Source organism: Pinus tabuliformis, chromosome 6 (assembly GCF_031772625.1).
Source record: "Pinus tabuliformis cultivar Carrire ecotype Pingquan chromosome 6, CPIR1, whole genome shotgun sequence".
NCBI lineage: Eukaryota > Viridiplantae > Streptophyta > Pinopsida > Pinales > Pinaceae > Pinus > Pinus tabuliformis.
The window spans coordinates 280291652-280311821 of record NC_142292.1 but is presented as its reverse complement, the minus strand read 5'-3'; positions in this window follow the sequence as shown (position 1 = coordinate 280311821).

Sequence of the window (20170 nt, the reverse complement as noted above, 5' to 3'; positions counted from 1 at the left end):
TCTAGAGTTGGCCTTCTCTATTTTCATTTTATTGGAGACTTTTCCTATATATGTCTCAACTCTATTGATAGTCATGAGGTTTTTACCCAAATCATTATATAACATTTCCCCAACCTGCTTATGTAGGTTGACCTTATCTGATAAAGGGACACTGGCTAAGTTCAGGGAGACATCCAAGGTCTTGAATTGAGGTCCTGTAGGAAAGATCTGCATTGATGGGTGTTGTAGTGAAATTCTCATTTCATCCTTCTCAAGGTCCATAATAGTTAGTGGTCGAGTGTGCTGAGGGGTTGGTTGGCCAGCCATTGCTCTATGCATTCTCTCTTTGACCTTTTTGTTTTGTTTGTCTATAGCTTTTCCTAGAGGCCAACAGGATCCTATAGCAGCAATACTACCCTGAGGATCTGGAATGGCTACTTCAGCTGTGTGTGAATTTGTGAGTACTGGTGTATTTTACATGTTAATCTAATGATTTTAATGGAAAATGGCATCCACCCATAGTATTTATTCACCCATGGTATTGTAAGTGGCATCCACCCATGGTATTCATCCACCCATGGTATTTATCCACCGATGGAATTTACCCATGATATTTGTAAGTGACATCCACCCATGATATTCATTCACCCATGGTATTGTATGTGGCATCCACTCTTGGTATTCGTACTCCCGTGGTAGTTATCCACTCATGGAATTTACCCATGGTATTGTAAGTAACATCCACCCATGGAATTTACTTGTGGTATTGTAACTGAAAAATGGCTATAAGTAACAAGCGTCATTTTGTAAAAGGGCAGATTGTCTACCAAAATGTAGCTTTTATAGTTATTCTCTATTTTAATAAAAAATTTCTTGGTGGTTTTGTCTATTATGTGTTATCTTATTTTCTTATGGCATTTCATATTTTCAGATCTTAGAGGCCCCTCCCCCAAGATCCATTTCAATTTTTCAGATCTTGGGGGCCTCCCCAAAGATCCAGATTAGTGTTATTAGATTCAGGTTACGATTCCATGGGAATGAGGGTTTGATGCATATCTCAGTTTAAATTTTTTGTAGCAATATTCAACAAAATTCAGGCACATGCTACGACCTCCACAAAGCACTTTATTGGGAAAAGCGGGAAGAATTTTTCTTTTTTCATTTTTTTTGCAGGATTTTTTTGGGCAGTGAGTTTGCAGATCTGATCTGAAACTTTGGGTGCAAATTTTATAAAAATAAATTTCAGATTTGGATTCCTTGTGAAAAAATACTCAAATTGAGAAAAACAATCGGCTGGATTAGAGTTCGGATGGGGGAGATATTACTAATTTAAAATCAATAATTTTATTAGAACTTTTTTGATGACAGGATAGTTGTAGTGCGAATCAGAGTTTTCAGAGTGTCGTGATAGGGATTTCAATCACATGGGAAGATGCAGAATGATCATTTTATTTCCAAAAATAGGTTATAATAAATATTTTGAGTTATAATGACACAATTATGCCCATTTTAAATCTAGAGCAGCATTCAGAGTGGGTTCCCTGGAGACGTGCCCTCCCACCCATGTCCTCCACCCATGGAATTTTCCCATGATATTTGTAAGTGGAATCCACCCATGGTATTTTGAATGGCATCCACCCTTGGTATTCATACTCCCATGATATTTATCCACTCACTGAATTTACCCATGGTATTGTAAGTGACATCCACCAATGGTATTCATTCACCCATGGTATTTACCCACCCATGTAATTTACATGCAGTATTGTAGCCAAAAAATGGCTATAAGTAACAAGCCTCATTTTGTAAAAGGATAGATTGTCCACCATAATGTAGCTTTTATAGTTATTCTCTATTTTAATAAAAAAATTCTTAGTGGTTTTGTTTATTGTGTGTTCTCTTATTTTCTTCTGGCATTTTAAATTTTCAGATCTTGGGGGCCACCCCCCCAAAGATCCATTTCATTTTTTCAGATCTTGGGGGCCTCCCCCCAAGATATAGACTATCTGAAAGCTTGGATGATCTAAAACTAATTTCTCTAGTTGTATCCCCACTTCCTCTTCTTATTCTTCTTCATGTTCTAGACCCTGACTCCTAGCTTTTTTATTTATATGGCCTTCCTCTATGTCAGTATGCTTTGCTGAGTCAACAATTCCCTTTGATGCTTTGCCCATGCTGACTCGGGACTCGGTCTCCATTTTTGTATTAAGATGCCATGAATCAAATTTAGCTTTCCATTCAATTTCAGGCTTTGAGTCATGCACATAAGTTGATGCTTTAATCTTTTCTCTCCTTTGGGAAATGATGCCTTGGGGATCATAATGCCAAGTGTCTCCCTTTTCTAGCTCCATGGATTCAAGTAGGGCCATAATTTTTTTATAATCCTACCTTGTATTTACCACAAATGACCTACTAGCTTCCCATTTTAAAAAGGTAGCCTTTCTTTGCTGGTACAAAATGAAGCAGGTCTACACTGAGGATTGTTGGGTGAAGGAATTGTGATTAAGCAAACTCCTTCAACACTTAATTATTAACCTGTGGGTTTCGTAAACTTAGAGGTGAAGCACAGGAAATGCCAAAAATGATATGAAATTTTCCTAACTCTATTCCTACTTCCTTAATTACAATATTGTAGAATTGAAAAGAAAAGATCACCTGACAATTTACACCAAATAACTTATAGTGCTAGAATATGAAAGGAAGTACTTTTGCGAAGAAATAAATAAAAGGAACTTTCAAACCCTTGTAAGCAATCCTTATTAATTGAAATGAAAATCTATGTCTATCTTCAGTAAGTTGTATGTTAGGTTAATAATTGGACCCTTGAAGGTGTCTGACTTCTTTATAGATCTTTCTCCCTACACTGAGTTGTTATTCCTGTATTCCTACAATATTCTTGCACTAGTACTGGAACAAAGTTTATATGATAGAAGTATATTCTACACTTGTACTAAATATTTATTTTCTGATACAAGGGCTCTAAGTCTCAGGACTAGAGCACTCTATTCCTGTATCAAGATATTTATTCCTATACCAGAAAAGAGATTCCTACACCAAGTTTTTTGAATTTCTTTCATAAAAGAATAAAGAGTGTTAAATTAAGAAAAGAATTTGCAAAGGTGAACAGAACTTTGAAATAGCTTTCACAAACAGAAAGATGCTTCAAACCAACTTAACTTCAAAATAAGAATTAACTTTGAAAGTCAAAGCACACTTTTCTTCAATCAAGGAACTCTTTCATGCAACTAAAGAAATCATCTAATTGTGACAGTAGGCTTTATTCCTGTAATAGTTATTCACACAAGTCCGATCTACCTTTTTAATCTTCTTAATTCAGAAAGGTTCACTTTGAAATAGTTAAATATGAAGTTCGATCCTTTCCTTAAAAGTGTAAAGTGCAGGTACAGATTAATGTGTTATAACAATGTTCATTCCTTAATTACCAAAGCACATTCAATCCAGAATATCAAGAATACTTCTAAAATATGAACACTCACTTGCAGAAATGCATCAAGATCCTTGTGACAGAAAAGAACAAAAAAAAACTTTGTTGTAATGAACCAAAGAAATAAAATTGCAGAACTGTAAATGCACTAGTGCAAGAATAACGTGCTTGCACGATCCAGGCAAAAATAATACTAAGCTTTGAAAAGAAAAATTACAAAAGGGTAAGATCAAACTTAGTTAAGCATGCACACCATAATCCATCACACAATGGCTATAAATGAAATCGAACCTGAACTTTGTGAAAGAATAGAAGCATCTACTTTAATTCATGCCTTGCATTAAAATGAAATCAACACACTTTTAACAAGAAAGAAGAATGTGAGGGAGAACGAGATGGGTTGGCTGAGCCCTAGACAACCAGCTTGTTTCCCTGTTTAGGAAACTTGGAAACTCAGCTCTTAGAAACACATCAACATAGAATCAAAACACAGGATTGAAATAACATGGCGTAGTCCCTTTATACTAAATTTTCAGAATTAACAAATGTACATGATGAAATCAAATCTAGCTGAGGTTGAACACCTGGAAGAATCAACCAATTAGGGGACAATGATGGTTTCCCACTGTCAATAGTGAAGGATCTGCCACTGATGACTACAAACCCCAAGGTACTGCCAAATGGACTCTAGACCTTTGCCCCAGAACAATGAGTCATAGTCAATAGGGAAAGATCTGGTAGAAGGAAGGCATTAAGGCATCCTTCATCAATCTAGCGTGAGTGTAACTCGTAGGTCAATAATGTGGAAGGAATCGAACATAAAAAGATGTAGTAACTTGACCAAAGCATGTTTCTGGCTTACAAAAGATGTAGCTAGCGCACAATAGAAACCCTCTAAACCAACCAATAATGAAAGATGACACAGAGGCGAGGAATCCACCAAAAGGGTCAAATGGAAACTAAGGCATTGCATGAATCCCAATGTGTCATAATGAAAGCTGATGTCGAACACAAGGGAAACCACTCAGTGAAAGACCCATGAAACTGATCGATGCTGAGCATAAGGTGACCTATCAATAATGAAAATAGGGCCAGGGTGCAGCTCTAGGCCTACCCTCAGAGAAATATGTCGTCATCGATAAGGACAAGACCCGCCAGCAAGAAGTCAATGGAGACCTTCTCAAACCAGCACGAGCAAAGGACCAATATAACTGATGTGATGACAAACAAGACACTGACAACTAAGGATGGCCGACTGAAAAATAGGTCAAGAGACACCGCAGAGAGGCCGACTCAGGCTTACTTCCCTTGAACAAAAGCATGACTCAATGATGACTATGTGGCAGCATATGATAACTCTGTATAAGTTCGTCATGCAGGAGGCACGAACGAACTCTCCATATGATTGGAAGTGATAACCAATAAAAGGAGAAATGACTCAATAATAAGGTTAAGGCATACCTAAGTCAAACTAAATCCTGCCCAAAATAGAGGAGAGATTTTCTTTTGAGTGCTTTGTTCAAGGGCAACACAACTAACTCTAGCTGCCAACAATATATGGAAATGTTGTCCTGTTCCTACTCTTTTTGGAATATATAATTTTTTTGTCTTTTTCTTTAAGCTGGAAAAAGAATAAAAGAATGCTATAGTACAATGGAAAGAATGAGTGTCAGTGAAACAGATGATCTAGTTCCTAGGATGGGAATAATCCTATGCTCAATGCAGGGAGGCGAGATTGGTCAAGGACACTCAAAGGTATGTTCCTTCCATGGGTCAAAAGGTGTGTCAAGTTGCAGAAGCTAAGGGATTGTAGGATTGAGTTTACAGAAGACATGGTCAAAAAGTGGCTTAAAGACGAGTCCAAGTGAAGCCGGCTCAAGGCCAAAAGGTGCAAATGGTCAAAATGCAATGCAGTAGTACAACTCAACACAAAGGAGCCTCTAGGGTATAAGGCCAAAACGAAGCAAAGAAGCAAAGAGGAATGAGTCTTCAACACAAAAGTCATGGTAGGACTAAAGAGGACTCCCGAGCCTAACAACAAAAAATCAACATGGGTGCCAAGTGACAACAAGGTACTATCTAGGGCACCCATGATAAGGTAGGCTCTACCTATTATAGACATATTTGGGCACATCAACCCCAACTTATATGTCGATAAAATAGGGCTCATCAACTCCTAAAAGAGTTGTTTCATACCCTAAAGGAACATAGTCATCTGAATACATCATTCGCCAAAAGTTCCATGTGAGAAACCATCCAAAAATGGCCTATATTAAACCATACTGACTGCTCCACTGGTAAAGTGTGATGCATATTGAGTGGTACACTGCTAGGGTGTGATGCATACTGATTAGGCCTTCTATAGGGTGTGATGGGCAATGAAGGAAAAATGTCCGAGACAATTTTGCTAGGTGGTTACTCATGCAATCTTCTAGAAACTTCTCCTGCGCCACTTGCCTCTCTAAATTCGCCCAAGTATGAATAAGGGATCTAATAAATCTCCAAATGGAACCAATTGTAACAAGTGGAATGACAGTAATCAAACCCTATGGATGACTCACACCCTTGCACACATCTATAAATGGATCTCCAATTCAAGAGATCTAGAGGCTGGAATATTGTGAATTGCAAGGAAGTGATGATAGTTTGTAATTGAGAAAGGAGCATTGTATTGTTGGTGTGATCTTGTTATTTCATGAGGTGAAGAGGGATTGAAGCTAGGAGGATGATGCTAGATCAAACAACTGGGTTGTAATTCTCCCTTCTATTAATAAAGTTCTTCAATTTTTCTTCCATACGATTGCGCAATTGTGAATGTTATCATTTGTTCATTATATATCTGATTTCGTAATGTTTATGTTGTAATAGATCATGATGCTTTGATGGTTCTTTGTTGCTGTACTTGTGCAGGTATTCTCCAAGTGTGTTAAGTATGGGGAGGAGTTGCTGGATCTGTCAAAGGGGAGAGAGAGCAATCAAGGGATTACGTGGAAGTTCCAAGTTGGTTCCTTTATCTTTCTCTTATCTGTTACTCATAGAAGAAATCATTGAATTGCTTTAAACTGTTGTTTCTAGGGTAGCTGCCAAACCTAGAGGGCTAGTTGTTCGATAAGACACTAGTTTTCCTAGAAAAAAATTAGCGACTCAGCTGGGGAAGAATAGATGTTTGTCTTTTGTTATTATTTTTTTTATAAACTGTAGACAGAGCTGAAGTCAGCCAGGTAGCCTTCAAACTACTCTTGCTTTGCAATTGAATAGTAGATGAATGCTGCTTCAGTCAATCTCAGGTTTAGTTTATGAATTAAACATTCGACTTACAAGCACATCTAGATGACCTTTTTGTAGCTCAGTAACCTCCCAAGACATTCCACTATACTTTTCTCTTTACTGTTCATCAAAGCCTATCTTAACTCATTGAAAACCGCTGCACATCTGAGCCAAAACCCATTTCAGTTGTGCTCCCTAGACCATCACACTGTCTTCCATTGTAACCCAGTATGCATCGCACCTCCTGAATGTAGTAAGTGTCATGCATCTCTGTTTCTATGAAGCCCAGGTGCGATGATTGATTGAACTCATTTTCCATTCTAGAAATTGAGGGTTTTTGACCTTGTTTTCAATTTTGTTTAGTTGTTTTGTTGCAAATGAACAGTGCCTCTTTACTGAAGCTTAATTACATCACTTAGATCAACCTCCATCACATTAGGATTAGTGAGTGTTTTTTTTGTTTTTGTTCATCATTTAAAATCCTTTGTCGAAAAGTTGTTTAAATCGATTTGTCGCTTTGATAAAAAAGTGTCGTAATTGTCGTTTTGTGTCGAAAAGAGAAGTGTCGTGAATTCTTCCTTCCCTGGATAGTCTATTGAAATTTTCATCATGTATTTCGTTTGATTTGTTTATATTCAAATTTTTGAAAGCATTTTTATTCAAAATTTAAAAGTTTCGTTGAGTCTTCCTTTCTCTTTTGAAGAAGAAATTGTCGAAAATGTCATTTTGAAAGAAATATTTCAGATCTTTGCTGCATTTAGTTTTCATTTTTGGCATTTTTCACATTAAGGAGAGTGAAAACAAATACATGCAATTTCATTTAGCATTTTTTATATTTATGTGCAAAAATATGATTTAGGGAAATGCACTAGCGTGTGCTCTTTGCTCTTTGTTTAAAAGCACTGTAATTTTCTTTCCGTACTACCTAGGATTTTCATTACTCAAAATAAACAAAGATTGTTTATCATTGTAGATTGCATTTTAGGAATTTCAAATCATCATCATGCAGTGAACCATTGAGAGGAAAAATATAAACAAGATAAACTTTAAAATAAATTTCAATGAACCTAACAACGCTTTGGAACTTAACGCAACATATTTAGAGGTCTAGGCTAGAGACGTGTTCCGGCGTCATTAAAACTAGTGGCTATCATTTTCATTGAAGGTTGGGTGATTCCTCCTCTTTTATACGACAAGTACTAGCATGGAATTATGCTCCCCATATTGTCATGTATTTATTGGGAGACCACAATAGGCTTAAATCCTTTATCCATAGGAAACCAAGTTTGTCGCCGTATTGATCGCAATGCACTGAACACAGCATTCGGGAAGATTGACTGCCGTACATAAGTCCTTGGTAATTTCTCTTTTATTTATCACCAAGGTGTATATTGCAGTTTTGCGATTTGTTTGGTAATCCCTCTGTCTAGATTTTTCCAAAGTAGTCACTTTCATTCCTTTTCGACTCTTTAAAAGAAAAATTCTATCTGAGCACTTGTCCTTTCAGGCTCATTAAAAATCGAAGGAGACTAGAGTCATCTTTAGATTTTTCTCGACTCTTAAAAACTGAAAAATCAAAGTTGTGTCCAAGCATCATTAAAATTAATTGAATTCGGAATAACATCATTTTTCCCTTTATTTTGAGTTGATCAAGTAATCCGCAATCTTGGAAGAAAGTCAATCAAAACCCCATCGTTCACGAAGATTAGCGAGTTAACTGTCTTTACCTCTGGAAGTGAAGCCAATCCGGGAAAAACGGTCTTGTTTAACTGAGTCCAATTCATTTGGTTTATTTGAAACTTTTTTTTCAACATTTTCAGAGACTCGAGTTACTCCAATTATTTCTGGTACATCTTCCTTTAGAGAAGAAGTTCCACAATTATGACAGGACATTAGAACTGATCCTAGTGTAATGGTAGACACTTCTATACCTAAAACAACTCCATCTAGAGTTGATCCAGAACCCATTTCAGTTCAAACCGAGGCTACATTTGAACCAGTAGTTGTTCAAGAACCTCCCCCTGACACTGAAGTTCATTTACCTGAACATCTGGAAGTTGAGTTTCAGTATTCAGAAGGTATCACCCCTCCAGTATCTATCACTACAAAAGCTATAGATTCTTCGGCTCCAAAAATATTTTATGGACCTAACAGTCTACCTCTTCCACTTGGTTTGATTGCGATATAGGAGATAGTGGAAGATCCTCCATCTAGTACCCCATTACATTTGGAACTGGGATTCCTTTGTGTCCTTCTACTCCTGAGTTTGGTTCTTTTAATCCTATTTCATTGCAAGTTCCTATCAAATCACTTGGAAATATTTTGGATAGAATAAACATGTCTGAGCAACCATCAACATCTAGGAATTTGTCATCTGATGTAGCTATGGTAGAACCTCCTGCTACTATTCCTACAATGTTTGCTGGTATACCATCTGTTACAAAAAATATTGTCACCATGAATTTTTGCAATTAGTGTGAGTCTATCATCACTCATATTATCCTCCTTTGCAAGTCTTAAACCTCATCTCTTCATGTCAATCCTTAAAAATGAGAGAAAGTCCTTGAAAATCTCTAAAACTTTGGTTCCACACTTTCTCTTAGCATTACTTTCGGTCCCGCATCCCTTGGTCATGTTCCCTACGGACCTGCCCGCTCTGTCTCTAAAGGAATGGGTGCGGACCCCTGTAAAAGTAAAAAAGGCACAAGTTTATTATTAAAAACTCACTTTGGGTTAATTCTAGACGCTTCTAGAAGGAACCTTGAGGTGGCAAGTTCACTCCTAGGTGGTTCATGCATCCCATAACTAAAGGAGATAACCCCTTGATGAGAGGATCTTATCCCTTTGAAGGAGGACTCTATCCCTTTGAAGGTGGACCTGGTAACTTCCTTCCTCTGCACTATAAAATGAGGCATTGAGTTGGTTGCTAGGGAGGTTGAAAGCTGAATACTTTTGAGGGTAAATCCTGTTGGAATTTAGACTTCCTAATTGAGCTTGAGAGGAGAGATTACATACCTTTTGATCTCTTTGGGAAGAGAATGAAGCTTGTCAAAGTAGAGGAGATTCTTGCTAGACCCTGGGAGGAGCTTGTACAACATCAAGGCACCAAGGTTGTAAAGTTCTTCTTTTTTTGAAGTTAATACGATCAGATTCATTTTTCTCAATAAATTGTCTTCTATGGTTTATTTCATGAATTCCTTGATCATCATGATAGATATGGTTTATTATATTGGCTATGGAGGTGTTATTTGATGTGTGCCTGTTTGTGTTTGCAGGTTCTTTAAAAGGAATCTCTTTTGGACAAATGGAGCGTGGCTTCCAAAAACTGGCATTGGACTTGAGGTAGGGTCTAAAACATCTATTGGCTTTTATTTGTAAATCGCAATATTAGATAAAGATAGAATTTGTTTGTCTTGCTTGTCGCTAGATATCCATATATACTAGGGAGATCGGTCTTGTTCACAAGAATGATTTATCTGGCCGACAAAATGGCGACTCCGCAGGGGACTTGAATTTTGGTTTTTTGCCTTTTCTTTTACTTTGACTTGAGAAACTTTTCCTTTGTTTCTGGTTTTTGCTTGATGTGTGTGGGATTGGGTAGGTTCTTTAGATTTTGATTTTTTTTTTTTCACGCTTTTGAGAGAGGAACGCACGTTTTGGTTGTAACATAGTGCGGACATCCTCGCACTGTTTCTTTACTACATAGAGCCGTACCACACATGGTTATACTGGGGGCTTGCGGACCCTGTCAAAATTTTGAAAAACTTAAAATCTTGTCATTCAATTAAGCTTAGGATTTGTTTATGTGTTTTAGCCTCTGCCCAGATCTGCATGTGTCTTGTCAGAAACTTTTTGTAGGTGAATTCCATTGGCATTTAAGTTTTAGGTGAATTTCTAGAAGTTTTGTGTGTCTGGCTTGATTTTCGTTTGGTCTTTGTAGTAGATCAGAGCTTAAAAGCATTAGAAACCTCAGATCACCTTGGTTTTTGCTGGTCTTCTTTATGAGTTTGACCAATTTTTAAAATCTATCTTTGGTGAGGAATACATCTCATTTTTCTCTTTGCAAAGCTTCGAAAGAACTTGTTTTGAAAGTTTTGGATTTTCTTTTAAAAAAAAAAAGAAAAGATAAGCTGGTTGTTTTTTGATTAATTTGTTATTCTGAACAAATTAGTCCTTAGTTCGCTGATAACTAAGTAAAACATCCTCGAAAAGAAATTTTGTAAGCTTTTACTTTAGTTAGGTTTTTAGAATTTGTAGATCTCAAGATTATATTTTTCATAGTTTTGAGTGTTTTCTAGAAATTAAAAAAAAAAAATCTCTTTTGAAAAGTTTGTTTTTGTAGTATTTGAGTTTTGAAAAGAAAGGGATATCTTTTTTTCGTGAGCATAATTAGTAGTCTCGTTTTTGAGTTTATTGAAAAAGACAAAAAAGTTTTGCTTTTCATTTGTTTGTTAAGGAAAGATTTGTTTTATCAAGTATTTGCATTCTCAACTCTTTCTTTAGCTAGAACTTCATTGAAGAAAAAGGATTGTTTATCATCTTAGGTGCATTTTTAGTATTTTGGAGTCGAGTATTCACACCATGAAATTTCATCTCCACACCTTTTGACTTAAGAAACAACCATAAAAATAACGCTTAAAGTAAAATCAATCTAGCAATCTTTTTATTTCTAGGGCTCTTTATCACCAACATAGCTTAGGTTAGTATCTTGGAGTAGGGAGTAATTAACTCTCCAAGATAGTAAAAACAAACAAGTAGCTGTATCTTGTGGTAGGAGATAAATTCCAATTGTTACATCTATGCTCTAGGAAGCTCCTCTTAAAGGAGTCAAGCACAAGGTCATATCCGAACCAGTGGGGTAATCAATCCTTCCTCATTAGGAACGATAGCAGATATACATGTATTAAAAACGATAAACCTCGGATTAACCATTGTCGAGGAGCCTGGGGTCACTTGTTGGTAAACCTTGGATTATGTCAAGGAGCCTTCAAGGGGATTGAGCTTTGCTACTCTGCCCTTACGTGTGTATCGGATCACAAACTATTCCCCCATGTATATTTGTTTTCGTTGGTAACCATAGTGACCATAATCTATAGGATTCTTTCCTAAGGTGACGGTGGAGGGAAGATCCCACTGTACCTAGAGTAGACGTCGACTAGACTCACTTGGACTCTCTAGGGGGTTCTCTTCACTCGATACACTTTAGTGGAGAAACTTGTGCCAGTCTGTTTCATTAAGCAGGTTGTCGGGGTAATTGTTCCAACCACCATTTCTGTATTTAATTCTGCGACGTTGGATTTCATCACCAACTAGTGTTTTCGGTACGGAAAGTTACTGTTTGTGTGTGGTTTGAAATCCTAGATTCTTTAGGCGTGTGCTTCAAATTGTTTGGTTCTTTAGAGACTTTAGGTGGTTTTCATTGAGATTTTTCTTTGTTTGCGTGTGAAGTAATTAAAATATTTAATCGTGGCTGAATTACCGAGGCAGTCCCGTAGACTTCGGGGCCAACCTCCTGAGTTTTCACCAAGCCAACTTGAAGGGCTACGAGCTCTTGTAACTCCTAGTGATAGTAGAGTTGGGTCACCAGAAGAAGGAGAATCTTCTTTAGTTGTGCATCCTGATTATCAAGTTCAAGCACCAGAGTATATTATTGAACCTATTTCATTTTCCGAAGTTACTGGTAGTTTTTCTTCTACTAGTGAATTAGCCGAGGAACCTGAAATTTCTAAACCTGAAACTGAACCTGCTGCTACTCCATCATCAGGATTTGCTTCTCCAACTTCCAGTGGTCCTGGTTCACCCAGGGTAGGAAGAGTCATTACCCAAAATCTTCCTTCTGGACTCATTTCTATTGAAGAACTTGTTACTCTAGAAGAAGGTATATCTATCCCTGAAAATCAACCAACTATAGAACTTAGGGAACGTGAATCGATATTTTACAGTCCACCTAGGAGGGACGCTTGGTATCTTTCATTGACTAATTTTTTGGAAAACCTGGGACTAATTTTTTCACCTCCTCGTATTCCTTTTCATCCAACACCTAGAAGTTATTATCCTCCTTTGAATATGTCGAGACAGTCATCCATGTTTTCTCAATCTCCAGAAACATTTTTATATGGCAGTCCTTCTGTTCCTTCTGGGTATCAGTCACTTACTGGTACTTTTTTAGGAGCATCTCCTCAACCTGTTGAACAAGGGTTATTAACTGGTAATAATGGAACTAAACCATTGAGTGTAGAAGACATTCTTATGATGTCAGGTACCATTCCAAATCCGCAACCTCAAGGTAGTCAGTTACCACCTGGGGGGCAACCTCAAGGTCCTCAATTATCGCCTGGGGGGCAACCTCAAGGTACCCAGTTACCGCCTGGGGGGCAACCTCAAGGATAGTACATACCTTCGGGACAGTACATTCCTCAAGGTCAACCCCAGACTCAGTACGTACCTCAAGGTCAACCCCAGTATCAATATGTACCTCAAGGTCAACCCCAGTTTCAGTACGTGCCTCAAGGTTATCAACCTCAAGGTCAGTACCCAACCCAAGGTTTCCAACCACCTTCAGGTCAATCATTTATCCAAGGAGCTGGAAATGTACCTTTGAATTATCAACCCTACCCTCAACCTGGTTATGGTCCTCAATATGCTCAACGTTCTATGGGTCCATACTCCGGAATGAACATAGTGTGGGATCCATCTCAATCTCAACAGATCTTGCAACCGAATGTGCAGTTGTCATCTCAATCTGGAAAACCCTTGGTTTCTAGTTCAACCTAGCAACCTATCCAGCCTACTATTCAAACTTTTGCACCTGGTGTAGTTTCTCAGCTTGGGCCTAGTTCGCCACGAACTCTGCCTCAAATGACTGCCGCAACTGCTGCAACATCTGTTCCATCTACCCCACCTACTTCTGGAGTCTCGACAACTCCAGTTTCTACTGTTCCGACATCAACTCCTCAAGCATATTTACCTCAGTCTGGACCTATAATTCAGACTTCGGTTAAAATGCTTGTAGGACAACCTGATCCAAGTACGGTTGTCACAAGTCAACCTCAATTTACTTATCAACCGTACCAGGGACAGTACCAATGCGGTCTTGCTGTGCAGAGCCTAGTCTATCAATATCAACCGTACCCTGGATATACTTATCAGCAACCTCAACAACCCCAGTATGGTCCGGTTAATCCTGGTTTTTCAGGAGGATATAATATCCCAAATGCAATTCCAATTCCAAGTTATCCTAGATATCCTCCTCCTGGGGCTGGTCTCATGACCCAGGGTTTTCAATACCCTAATTGTCAATTACCATTCATTACAACTTTGGACTTGCCTGATCTGTCGTGCCTTATGAACGATCCGATAAATTATCTTCCGTTTTGGCCGCCAATGCCGAATATGTTGCCCAACGATATCCCAAAGTTTTAAGGTAAATCAGGAGAGGATCCGTCAAACCATGTGATGACTTATCACCTTTGCTGTGCATCTAACTCCATTTTAGATGATTCAATTTGTTTATGACTTTTTCAACACACTCTAATTGGTCTTGCGGCCAAGTGGTACATTGAGTTACCACGAGCCACTTTTTATAACTTTAGTCAGCTAGCCACTTCGTTCTTAACTCATTTTCAGTTGCTTGTCAGATATGAAAATGGCACGGAATTATTAACTTCATTGAAATAGTCAACGTCCACTTATATTTCATATCACATTCATGAATGGAGACGTCAATGGCGTTTAGTGAAATTTTTTTATTCCGGATCAGATCTTAGCATAATGGTTTGTTAAATCATTATTACCTAAAATCACTGAGGATGTAGCTAAGGCATGAGGTGTTACTGAAGAGCAAGTAATTTCTCAAGCTCGGTACCTTGACCTCATTTATACACAGTCGGGTAATTTACATGAGAAAATCCCCAACCTTCCTAAATAAAATCAATTAACTACAGCTCCTTCAAGGTCTCATGCCGCTGACGGTATGATTGGTTCAGTTAACACCAAAAGTAAGAATAAATCTTCCAAGAATTCTTCTCCTATTATAACTTTACCAGATTCCCCAACAGGAGACTCTTCTGCTGAAATTTCTGTCGATATTCATGTCGTAGAGTCATCTACAACCTAATCAAAATCTGGCGGTAAGAAGAAGGGGAAGAAGAAAAATAAATCGGATAAAAATTCGAAAGAGAAACCAGATAAAACGGAATCTACTGATGAGAAACGTAAACCTCGTTATCCTTGTCTCATTTGTGACAAAGAGCATTTTACAAGAGACTGCCCTCATCGCGCTGAGGTTGAGAAAATCATCAAAGGTTCTCAAATGCCTACTGTCTTGAAGGATCCTTTCCTAGTCAAGATAGTAAGATGATAGGTTCTTCCTCAAATGCCTAAGAAGAACCCATAATGATGATGTTCCATGTTAGGATTGTGACACGATTGCAAGATTATGGAAGTAAAAGTCCTGTTGGTGGTAAAGAAGCAGAATATTCTAATTCAAACCCATCAACCTCAACTCCCAGTTCCGATCCACTACAGATCGAGAAACCTAACCCATATTTAGTAATCAAACCACCTGCTAAGGGTATACTTCGAAAGTCAGCTTTCAATCCTCATGCGAGAGCTACTCAGAACTATAACATTGTTGAAGATTTAGCTATTTCACCTTTAGCAATGTCGGCTTTGGAGGTGCTGCAATCATGTCTAGCATAGCGTAAATTGCTATTATTGGCTATAAGAGCTGTTGATATTCAGGACTCCAACCTGATAAAATTTGATTTAGAAAATAGTACACCTCGCTTACCTCATCAAATGGCTTTCCAGATTCCAGTGTTAGTCAAAAACAGACCTTGCTATAGGACTGTGATTGATGAGGGAGCTTCAACATGTATTATGTCAATCTAGTGTTGGAGATCACTTGGTTCTCCTACACTCAATAAATCCTCGATGATTCTAAAGGCTTTTGATGGCTGTGGCTTCCATCCTTTTGGCATTCTACAGGATTTACCTATAGGGGTTGAAGGCAAAACTATTAATCTAGATGTGGAATTGGTTGATGCCCCTCTAGTTTACAACCTTCTCTTGGGTCGTAGTTGGTCTTATGCTATGACTGTTGTTGTTTCATCAGTCTTTCAGCTTATAAAGTTTCCTCATAATGGAAAGATCGTAACTATAAACCTGCTAACTTATTTTTCATCCGACCCATTCTCTTCTGAAAGTATCCAGCATGTCGACAAAACAACTATCCCTTTAAGGATGTTGGAGTAGGATTAGTCAAAGATTCTGGTTTACTTGGAAATTTTTCCTTTCCTCCTCCTAACATATCGCCTTCTACTGCAACCATTCATATGATTTCATTAGACACTATTGTTTATGATGATCCTTGGATCGTACCTTCTGAATCTGAGATGGATTCATTTGGTGATGCTATGCCTTTGAGTCCCTATGAAGTTGCGTATAAGGTTGTACAGTCATTTTCCGACACTTCTTCAACCGAAATTGACCTAATGAATGTGGTCCATGAAGAATCACTTTCAACATCAAACTCAGATTCAACAACTTTTTCCGAACTTGTTCATACTGATGAGCAGATTCGTGAAATTTTGTCCGTTGATGACTTACCATGGGAAGATCTTCATCATAGATCTTCATTCTTACTGTTATAGGGAAAAGTGTCTACATAGAACTGCTTATCCCACTAAGGTGTGGTAGCTACCTTAGAAACAAACAAAGTAAAGCTACTTTCGTTTTTCCTTTATGAAATATAGATGAGCGAAGAACAAAGAAGACCAACCTCTGTCTTGCGCTAATCTCCTAGTTCAATTCCTCTCTCTCTTGATATTCTTTCGCTACTTTCTCCCTTGTACGCCCAACTTCACAGAGTACCTGTAGGATCATAGTAGAATAACACTATACAAGAACATGGATCTATAATCATAAACAATCTAGGATCAGATGTAAATTGACCATACAAATGCATAAAACATAAATGACACAAGAGTATGGAGGAAAACTTGAATAGCTTTTATTGATAAACAAGAAAGAGCCAAGGGAGTTACAACCAGTTGTTCTAGCCCATCATCATCCTCTCAGCAAGTAAGCCCTTCTTCACCTCATACAAAGCTTAGCTCACCCAACACTATGATGTTGTCTCAAGAAACCAACAGCAATTCCTTACAAGATGCAAAATTCCAGCCCCTAACCTGCCAGATCTCTAGCATGAGAGATCTATATATAGATATTTGCAGAGGTGTGAGTCAGCTCTGGGTTTTTTATTAGTGTCTTCTCTCTGATAGTTCTTACTTCCACTTGGAGATCTCATTGTTCTCTTACTCATCCTTGGGGGATTCTGAGAGGCAAGTGTCACAGGAGAAGTTTCTCGAAGATTCCATGATCATCCACCTCGCAGACTGTCTCCGCCACTTGTCTTTTCTCATCCATCGCATCCAATAGAAGGGATTTTTGAAATGCAATGCACTTCTCCTGTGTACAAGGTGAGATGCATCGCACCCTGGCCATGGAGCAAGTGAAATGATCCAGGTTTGACGAGTTCTGAGTAGTTTTTCATGGAGAACTTCTGGGAGAAGCTGTAATAAGTTGACCTTGTTCCTTTAGGGGTTAGAACAACACTTTTAGGGACTTAGGAGCCCTTGGTTTATGGACATTTATGCTTGGGGTTGCAGTGCCCAAAAATGTCTATAACAGTTGCCCCCTAAAGCATGAGGTCGTTAATATTTTTTTATGTCGCGTGAAATGCTTTATTATGAGGATCCAAAGTTCTTTCAAGCTGGGAGGAGACCTGTAATAAGATACAATACAATACATTATCTTCATAATTTTTTTCATCATCTAGCTGAGGCGGGCATTCCCATGCTCAGCTTTATAAATTCATTTTCATGTACATAGGACAGACAATCGTCTGAGTGTAGACTGATGATTCTGGTAGAGTCATCATCCCTTTGATTGGATGATTATCTGTGCAGCAATGATGTACATTTGATGTCTTTATTTCACTGAATATATATCGCAGCTCGGGTGGATGAAACTAGATCTGGGGTCTTCAATCTCGTTCGATCTTCACTCGAAGTACAAGTCTATCCATGTGAGAGATGTTTAGGAGTCGAACATGGAAAGACATCGCCTGATTACCAGCCAATGATGTAAGCTGTTAACAGGCTCGAGAGGAATCACCGATAATGATAATGACCCTCAAGGTACTGTAGTACAATTCACGTGGTGTGAATAAAGGACTTGGCGTCAAACACCATGCAAAATCTTTCGGTCAAAGGCCATTGATGTAAACTTGTCGCTGGAAGTGAGAAACTTTCCATTGAGGCATGCAAGCTTCAAAGTACTGAACGGGGTGTTCCTAGATCGACTTCTTGGATAATGAGCTGATGTCGACAAGAAGTGATCCATCATAGGAGGGACTTAATGAATCCCACATCAATGACACGGAACAGAGCAAATGATTTTAATGGAGGTGAAAACGATCTGGTGATATAAGGTTCAGGGTGGCGGTCACGAAAGAATGGAGTGTAAATGTATTGCAGTGGGTGAGACACAGGTGAATTCTCTGGATGACTTCTCTTGAACATATCGGCTACACTGACGTGATGGATTGGTAGCATTAACCCCAAATGTGGATGGTGTGATGGGACCATGGTGATGTGGGCGGTGAATGAAATAACCCAACCCGACTTGGATGCGGAGTGAAAGTGTCATGTTCAAGAGCGACTTGCTACCAACAAAGTTTCTTCAAGTTTTCTTCCCAATTTTTCCCCAGTCATTGCTGATCAGTACCTCTTTATTTTTGTCAAGCTTGAGGAGGATAACATATGCTTGTTCTATAATTTTCCCTTTGGGCAAAACCATCGCTATGTTTTAACGAGCCTAGCGATAGTGAAACTCGTTCTTGTCTGTTATGGACAAGTTTGTCGCTATTAGGTTTTAACGATTTTAACGACAAAGATAACTCGGTCCTTTTCAATTTTAGAGAGTCTGAAAAGGAACGTAAAGGAAACTCCAAAATTCCTTTTTCGTCATCTAATCCCTTAAGTCTAAAAAAGTATAAAACAATATAGAAGGGATGAATTTTCGATACTTTTAACGATCCGAACAAAACAAGTGCTCGATCTTTTTGTGTAATAATCCCTCAGGTCCAAAAATATTAAAATCTAAAGGAGGGATAGCATTTCCGGTCCCTTTAACGAGCTGGAGAGGCCAATGGCTCGACAACCTTTTCATATTTTACGAGTCAGTTGAAAAGAGCTTAAAGAAGACTCATTTTTTGAGGAACGAGTGATAAAATTGGGTAGTAGCTGATTCCAGGTAAGGTTTGGAATTTTCCAATCACGGCAGTGTTACAAGGATGGCTAGTGGGATCACTCTTCGCAGCTATTCCTCAAAAGGGGTAAACAATCAAATGGAGGTGAATGATCGGCCAATACAGTGTGGAGGTGATGATGGGAACACGACCAAGGCTTTAAAGGCTGAAGTACTACATTCACGATGGTTATTTACCGGGAAATAGTTCATTTTTTAATGAGCTTAAACGCGGGGAGAAACATTTGCTCATGTCTTATGTTTATTTTTTAACGAGATTGAACTATGTGCTAAAATTGCTCGATGCGGGTTTATTTTTTAACGAGCTTGAACCCTGCAGTAACACTGCTCGTTGCAGGTTTATTTTTTAACGAGCTTGAACCCTGCAGTAACACTGCTCGTGGCGGGCTTATTTTTTAACGAGCTTGAACCCTGCAGTAACACTGCTCATGATAAGTTTTCATGCCCCCAGCATAATAACGCAAATCGAGGTGCATGCCCCCCAAGCTTCATTGCATTCAACTCGGTGGTTGGAATGAAGGTTTACCTTTGAGATTTGGAAAGGGGATTTGTTTCATTTTTTAATGAGGTTGAAACTTTAAAGGAACTATCCTCATGACTCCTTGTTTCATTTTTTAACGAGGTTGACACGAGATAAGAACCATCCTCGAAATCCACCATATTTACAGTATTTGATAGAAAATAAAAAACTGAAGGATGATTAAGGTTGCCGGAATAATCTTCACGGTAATTCGGAAGATGGGAATGATGGTGGTAATCTTCCCATGGTGCCCCGTCAATCATCATTGACTGAACAATTCCTTCGTCTGTGTAATGTACATGCGACCAAGGATCTGAAGAGGTGCCATATTCCTTAGACCTATCTATCCAAACACTCGATGAGCGTTGATTTTCCCCCCAAGCCAAGAAAATTGATTGCTACAATATTTCTATTAGGGCGATGATCCATGTTGTCAAAATGTTCAGGAAACTTCTGAATCTAGAAGATATAGAAGATTTCATATTGCAGGTTTCCACTGTGGCCACTTCCGCCAGATTACTCGGAGGCGGTAGGGAAAAAGTACCCATTAAGGCAGGGTCTTTTAGGAGACCTACTCCGGTATTTTGGAGTGAATGATTGCTTCCATGGATCATTGGAATGCTTCC